We start from the raw sequence: 8,060 nt of genomic DNA on the forward strand, positions 1-8,060 counted from the left end.
CTCTGCCCTACTGCCTTTGACACTTGGCATCCCACATTGTGCTTTTGGATGAGGCTGCTCAGCCAACGGCGCCAAAGGGTTTCCTGGATTAGTTAGAATTGTTGAAAAAAAAATCAAAAAGAATTTTAAAAACCCTTTCCTTTTAAATATATATATTTTTTTAAAAGCCACATTTGATAGTCTCATCTGTAATAACCGCTACAGTAAATTGAAGTTTTTGTCCTAAATGCCAAATGCTGTGAAGAAAAAAAAGAAAGAAAAGTAATTAATGCTGTAGGATTGCTGCTGTACCCCCCCATCCCCCATCCCATCCCATCCCGTCCCTCCCCCTCCTTTTGGCGTTGTTCCTGGAAGAAGGTAGCTGCACCTCTGACAAGTTTTCAGCTTTTCTTTGCTCTCCTGTTTAAAGTCTCTAGATCTCCATAAAACTGTTCCCTTTAAGTACCGTCAGTAACAACTCCTTTCCACATACACATTAGGGCAGAAGCGAGACTCCCCAGCGCCGGTATGTGTGCTGCCCTCCGCCCGGCCCGCTGGTGCTACACTCAGAATGGGAGTTTTACATTAGACATAAGAAGGTTCTTCAGCCTCCTGAAGGTAGATGTACTTGCTAGGCAGCTCCTTAAGTAGTTTGTGCAGTTGCCTAGCAACCGGCGCTGCAGACGCAGGTGTCGCCACTTGAGTTTCGGGCTCCTGTTGGGATCAAGTGGCGTCACTCGGAGCAGAACGGCTGCCGCCACATGAATATTAATACCTGCAACTCTGCACCCTTGGATTTCACAGATCGCGGCCGGCCACCAGCTAGGTGAGGTGGAAAGGAAGCGAGCCGAAAGACATTGCAAATACCCCCCAAATCCCTCCGCCTTAAAGGGGTTGTCCCGCGCCGAAACGGGTTGTTTTTTTTTTTCAACCCCCCCCCCCCCCCCCCCCCCCCGCGAGACAACCCCGATGCAGGGACCTAAAGAAAGCTTACCGGAGCGCTTACCTTAATCCCCGCGCTCCGGTGACTTCTATACTTACCTGTGAAGATGGCCGCCGGGATCCTCTTCCTCCGTGGACCGCAGCTCTTCTGTGCGGTCCATTGCCGATTCCAGCCTCCTGATTGGCTGGAATCGGCACGTGACGGGGCGGAGCTACACGGAGCTACACGGAGCCCCATAGAGAAGAGGAGAAGACCCGGACTGCGCAAGCGCGGCTAATTTGGCCATCGGAGGGCGAAAATTAGTCGGCACCATGGAGACGAGGACGCCAGCAACGGAGCAGGTAAGTATAAAACTTTTTATAACTTCTGTATGGCTCATAATTAATGCACAATGTACATTACAAAGTGCATTAATATGGCCATACAGAAGTGTATAGACCCACTTGCTGCCATCCACCTTCCTGGTTCTCTCCTTAAGGCGAAACTGTCCCCCTCCCACCCCAGATAATTTATAAGGGCCGAGTGTATGGTACTGCACTGAGCGGTACTGAAGATCAGGGAACACCCGGCCTCTCTGGCTGTCAGAGCTGGAGACACTTATAAAGATGATCAGGGGCGTTTTACTAAAAGGTGAGCCGGCCAGCAGTTTGTGCTGGGGATGCAAAGTCTAGGTAAAGTGTAGAAAATTAGATTTTGGCATTGGAGGATCAGGGGGAGGAACAACAAACTACAGCTATTGTTTATTAACTCTGTCCAACACTTCTGATTAAGTTTATAATGTGAGGATTAGGTGACTTCTTGTCAAAGGGGTGGGGCAAAGTTATAAAGTTATCCCCTAGCCCCGAGAGGTGATACCGAGCCTTGTTCTCAGGGTTGGCGGTGGTCCAAGGAGTCAGACCCCCACAAGTTATCCCCTCATACTCCATCCCTCTCTCCTTGTACAGACAGGACATTGCTGAAAATACTAGTGTTTACTATCAGTAAGTGCCATCGGATTTGCTGCAAGACAATGGACATTGCGATTACATCGCTGCTAGTATCTTAAGCAGCAGTGGGATCCCCAGAGGTCTCCTTCTACGGTCCCAGCTCGAAGCTCACAGTTAAAGGAGGTTTCCAGGGAGAATACTATTGAGGATTATCCGCAGGCTAGGTCACAATAGGTGATCGGCCGGGGTCCGTCGCTCAGGACCCCGAATGATCAACTGAGCTGTCAGCGGCCCAAATACACAGGTTGGCGTCGAAGCCGCGGTGCCGACCTCGGTGTAGTGGCCGGTGCTTGTGACTGCAGGCACAACTCACTTTGATTTCAAGGAGAGCCGTGCCTGTAGTTACAAGCACCGGCCACTACACCGAGGTCGGCGCCGAGACCTCTGTGTATTTGTGGCGCTGACAGCATGCACCTGCTCAGCTGATCTTTAAGGGCTCATGTCCACGGGCAAAATATGATTTAGGATCCGCAGCGGATCTCCCGCGTGCGGATCCGCATCCCATAGGGATGCATTGACCACCCGCGGGTAGATAAATACCCGCGGATCGTCAATAAAAGGGATTTAAAAAAAAATGGAGCATGAAAAAATCTGGACCATGCTCCATTTTCATGCGGGTCTCCTGCGGGGACGGCTCCCGCGGGCTTCTATTGAAGCCTATGGAAGCCGTCCGGATCCGCGGGAGACCTAAAATAGGAATTTAAAGTATTTACCATCCGGCGCGGGCGGGGAAGGTCAGCTGTTCCTCACGGCCGCATCTTCCTTGCTTCGGCTCGGCGGATGTGCCCGGCGCATGCGCGCGGCACGTCGGCGACGTGCCGGCGACGTGCCGCCGGCGTCAGGAATTCATCCGCCGGCCGAAAATGAAGATCCGGCCGTGAGAAACAGCTGATCTTCTCCGCCCGCGCCGGATGGTAAATACTTTTAAATTCTTATTTTCGGCGCTCATGTCCGCGGGGCAGGAGGGACCCGCTGCAGATTCTCCATGGAGAATCTGCAGCGGATCTGATTTTCCCCGTGGACATGAGGCCTTAGGATCCCGAATGACGGACCCCAGCTGATCAACTATTGATCACCTATCCTGAGGATCGGTCATCAAGCGTAATCTCCCTGGAAACCCCCTTTAAGGGATTTTCACTCCGATATATCAGAGGCGCTGAGAGCACCCCTGTCTGCTACATACACAAATGTTGCATTAGTATGAGGGGCGCTGATAAGGCTTTGGCTTTACCCAGAAAGAAACAAGATAGGAAGATGAAACTTTCCATTTCTCCCACAGCCTCTCCTCTGATGCCAACACACTTCTTACATCGGGATTCCAAGTTCTGTAAGCCTTGCAAAAAGAAGGATTTTGGTTGTGCCTCAAACCAGTCATCCGTAGCAGCCATGGCATCAGGAATGGGGTGAAGTTTGGTCCCCTTGAGGTGTTTCTTCTGGAAACAGATGATAGTCAGAGGAAGCCTGATTTGGTGAATAAGGTGGGTGGTCAACCATCTGGAAGCCTAGCTCCACCAGTTTTGCTGCGGTCGCTTGTGCAGTGTGAGCGGAGGCGTTGTCTTGCAAGAACAAGATTCCTTTTGGCCTTCAGAGCTGCCTTTAATTGGTCCAAAAGTTCAATGTAATACCTTGCATTGATGGTGGAACCATTGTGAAGGTCGTCCACCAGCAGCAGCCCTCCTTATCCCAGAACACCGACGCCATCACCTTAGTGGCTGAGAACCACTGGGCCTCCACTCTCTGACTGCTCCTTGGTTTCAGGGTCATACAAACAAATCCAGGTCTCATCCATGGTGACCAGTCGGTCCAGGAAGTTCTTATCAGTCCGTAAACGCTGACAAATGGACCGGGAAGTTGTCACTCGATGCTTTTCTGATCTGTTGTCAGACATTTGGGGACCCACTCTGCAGATCGCTTCTTCATGGATAATGACACAAACACGTTCCCCATAAACCCCCATGATGTCGGCTATTCCTGCAGCTGGCCGATTCTCCAGTATGAGGTTGTGCGCAGCATCGACGATCTCCGGAACAACAACCTCTCTTGGTCGTCCAGGACGTTCCTCATCATTGGGGCTGAAGTGGCCACCCTGTTCTTAACTGTAGAATATGAAGGGCATTGATCCCCCGATATCTGCCACATATCACCATGAATATCCTGCGCTGACTTTATCACTCCTCCGCTCTCATTGGCTGTGAATATGGCCTTAGACTCCGCCATGTTGTTTTCCCGCGTGCCGAGATCACTGTTGCCATAAGCTACAAACACATATATTAGACACATAAGGCTTTCATGTGATGTAACATTAGTTACCATAGAAACAAAAGAACACAAAGCCACAGACTTCTCAGCCCCCCCGTATAGTGATTTTGAACACGGTTACTGGTTTACACTCGCTGTTAAATAACTGATTCAAATACTACATATCAGCCAGCAAAAAGGTCGCGACCTACAAGTGATGCTGCAAAGTTACTTGTCTAAATGTTGTTTATTGTTCCTCGTTTTTTAGCCCTGTAAGACCTCTTTAATATGGTAGTTCATAAAACCGTGTAAAGATCAAACTAATTCCCCAGCCCAGGGATAACGTCATTATTTGGCACAAGCCCTTTAAAAGCCAGACTTCCATCTATTCATACCTGAAATCCAGTCTGATGCCAACACAGATTCTTCTGTTATGCAGAAAGCTAGCAGTCCGTACATGTAGTGGGCAACATATCCTCTAAACACGGGGTTAATGCCAGACACCATATAGAAAAGGTCAGTACACACCTTAACCAAAAAAAAATAAAATAAAACCAAGCACCTAGGAGTTCTAGCGAGCTTGGATACATGTGATACGGGGAGATCGGTATGGAGGTATACGGGTACGGTATCCTGCAGCATATCGCTCCACCGTTGCTGTAACTGAGCCTTTAGCTGGTGTTAAATCATGGGCTGTGGAAGTTGGTGTCCCAGATGGTCCTATATATATTCTATTGGTGATTAATCTGGTGACCGGGCAGCCCCAGAAGTGTGACAATGTTGTGGGGGCTGCTGGGACCCCCTTGTGTGTGCGGCCGAGCATTATCCTGCTGGAGGAACACATGTGGCTGCAGGATGTCCTGAACATATCGCTGGGCTGTCATTGTCCCTCGTAGCACTAGTAGGGGGAGACTGACTACCGTATGCAATGGCCCCCCCAGACCATTCCTAGGTCTCCAGCCATCACTGCAAACGGCAGGTATCAAAAGGAAGTACATGTTAGGAGGCGCCACGAGACCAACTGTCCTTTAGACAAATGGCCTGCAAATGGTTCCGACAGACAGGGGTGTAACGATGCCAGCACCTCTCACTGGCTGGCGCACAACGAAAGTTGGAGCTGCCTATTGGACAATCAGATGCTCCTCTCTACTGGTGGGCTGTAGGAGCTATCTTGAGCCCGGTCACCTTGTGTGCCCTCACACATCCACTGGTCCCAACACCCCCTAACAGTCTGGTCAGACGGTCCTCTCTACTGGTGGTCTGTAGGGGGCGTCCTGAGCCCGGTCACCTTGTGTGCCCTCACACATCCACTGGTCCCAACACCCCTTAACAGTCTGGTCAGATGCTCCTCTCTACTGGTGGTCTGTAGGGGGCGTCCTGAGCCCGGTCACCTTGTGTGCCCCCATCCACTGGTCCCAACACCCCTTAACAGTCTGCTCAGACAGTCCTCTCTACTGGTGGTCTGTAGGGGGTCCTGAGCCCGGTCACCTTGTGTGCCCCCATCCACTGGTCCCAACACCCCTTAACAGTCTGCTCAGACAGTCCTCTCTACTGGTGGTCTGTAGGGGGTCCTGAGCCCGGTCACCTTGTGTGCCCCCATCCACTGGTCCCAACACCCCTTAACAGTCTGCTCAGACAGTCCTCTCTACTGGTGGTCTGTAGGGGGTCCTGAGCCCGGTCACCTTGTGTGCCCCCATCCACTGGTCCCAACACCCCCTAACAGTCTGGTCAGACACTCCTCTACTGGTGGTCTGTAGGGGGCGTCCTGAGCCCGATCGCCTTGTGTGTCCTCACACATCCACTGGTCCCAACACCCCTTAACAGTCTGCTCAGACAGTCCTCTCTACTGGTGGTCTGTAGGGGGTCCTGAGCCCGGTCACCTTGTGTGCCCCCATCCACTGGTCCCAACACCCCCTAACAGTCTGGTCAGACACTCCTCTACTGGTGGTCTGTAGGGGGCATCCTGAGCCCGGTCACCTTGTGTGCCCTCACACATCCACTGGTCCCAACACCCCCCTAACAGTCTTGACAGAACGGCTGGTGGGGGACAATTCATTGATACGACCCTCCAGCTTCTCACATCCCAATGCCCTCTCTGGGAACGGGGTGAAATCTCTTCTCTGCATCATAGAGGCGCCTAGTAGCCAACAAGCAGAAGAGGAGGTCACTACACAAGGAGCCTTTTATAGGACAAGGGGGGAACCACTTATAGGGCCTCCGGTGATGGTCTTATCCATCTAATCACCACAACTCTCATCATTTACAGATCTGCCTCCGATGGAACCGCAGGACAGTATGGTAGCAAAACTTCTACAAAATACTACAGTATACAGGGGGTTTTAAAAGTCTGAAAACTCCCACATAAAATGAAAGTTTTTACAGACCACAATCCAGTCCGGCATACGCGCTGCAGGATGGAAAAAGGGAAACGTGTGGGACCATATCACCAATATGATTGCCATTTGGAAAACCGCCATCTAATCACAACTCTCAATTACAGATCAACCTGAGGACGGGGTCTGCAGCAAAATGACAACTTGCTCTCCAGGCTGGATTTTTAATATTTTTTTTTTACTAATTGTAGTAGTAAGTAGAGTATCATCTGCAATTAAAGGGACATTTGCCATTACCTAAAATATTACCTAAAATTGCTCCAAGCCACATTGTAAATATTTAACAGGCTCTATGACTGCTGAAGCCAATCACCACAGCAGCGGACCTTCAATAGTCAGCAGTTAGCTGCAGCAGGCGGTACAATGGAACCATTTTAACAGGAAAACCCCTTTAAAAGGCATCGTAAGATATGAAAGCAGCATGACCTTTTGTTTCCCCAGCACCGCTCTTACCCACGGCTCACGTCTAGCACTGCAGCTTAGCGCCGCACCCCTGAATGCTGTAACACTAGATATGGCCCATAGGCAAGAGTAGCACAACTTCTGGTAAATAGCAGCCATGTCATCCCCAATCCCACACAGACCCTCATTAAATATTGGAGAGAAATAAGAAGAGGAGGAGGGAGGGGGGGGAGGGGTGTAAAGTAAGTCACCCCACCCAGGTTTACCCCACCGGACAGGCCTCCTTGTGAGCGGGGGTGACCAGTAATCAGTTTATTTACCACATACGTTGTATCTTGTGCAATCTGCTGTAAAGAGAAGGAAAAAAACCAAACACATTGTCAAGTAATTGTACAGCGTTTTACAGTCAGTCGTCCAGTGCTCACATCAGATTATATATAGTCGCTGGCATACCATCACAGAAATAGGTCATATAGAAGATACAGATATGTTACAGCGGAGGTAGGTGGCCCTCGGCTGCCCCTCAGCCACTATGGAATTACCAGGTGCAAAACATAATGCTGTCAGCCCAAATCCATCCTGCACTGGAGAACAACAAGTCCACGCATGTTAGGTAGGCAGATCTACAAGACATGGAGACTAGTCAACCTCCGGCTAGGGTCGATGGACACGTAAGGCATGGAGAAACATGCTGTGGCTTGAGGCTAGGACTAGATGACAACGTGTAGCCCACAACAGAGGGTGTAGCTCTAGGAGGGCGCAGAGTCAGTACCGGCTGCTGCGGGACGTGAGGAATAAAAAAAAAAAAAAAATCACTAGGATTTCGTTTTTTGTGACCAGGGATGGCAGCGACACACACCTTGACCCCATTGACCTCAATGCGAGATCACAGGGCTGCACAGCAATCTTTAGTCATACAGTCAAGGACAAGAGTCAGCCCGCAGCTCTGGCTAATGCAGATCTCATACAAACAGAACAGCCTTGGCCGTGCAAACTTAGAAGATGCAGAGACAAAAGAGGATTTATTGTCTAAAATGACATTTCTAAAGTTCTTGTTCCTGAAGTGTCCAGTTCGGAGGAGGGGCATCTAAAGATTAGTCAAGCGCCGATCAGCTGGGA

The sequence above is a fragment of the Eleutherodactylus coqui genome, chromosome 2 (genome assembly GCF_035609145.1).
Source record: "Eleutherodactylus coqui strain aEleCoq1 chromosome 2, aEleCoq1.hap1, whole genome shotgun sequence".
Lineage (NCBI taxonomy): Eukaryota > Metazoa > Chordata > Amphibia > Anura > Eleutherodactylidae > Eleutherodactylus > Eleutherodactylus coqui.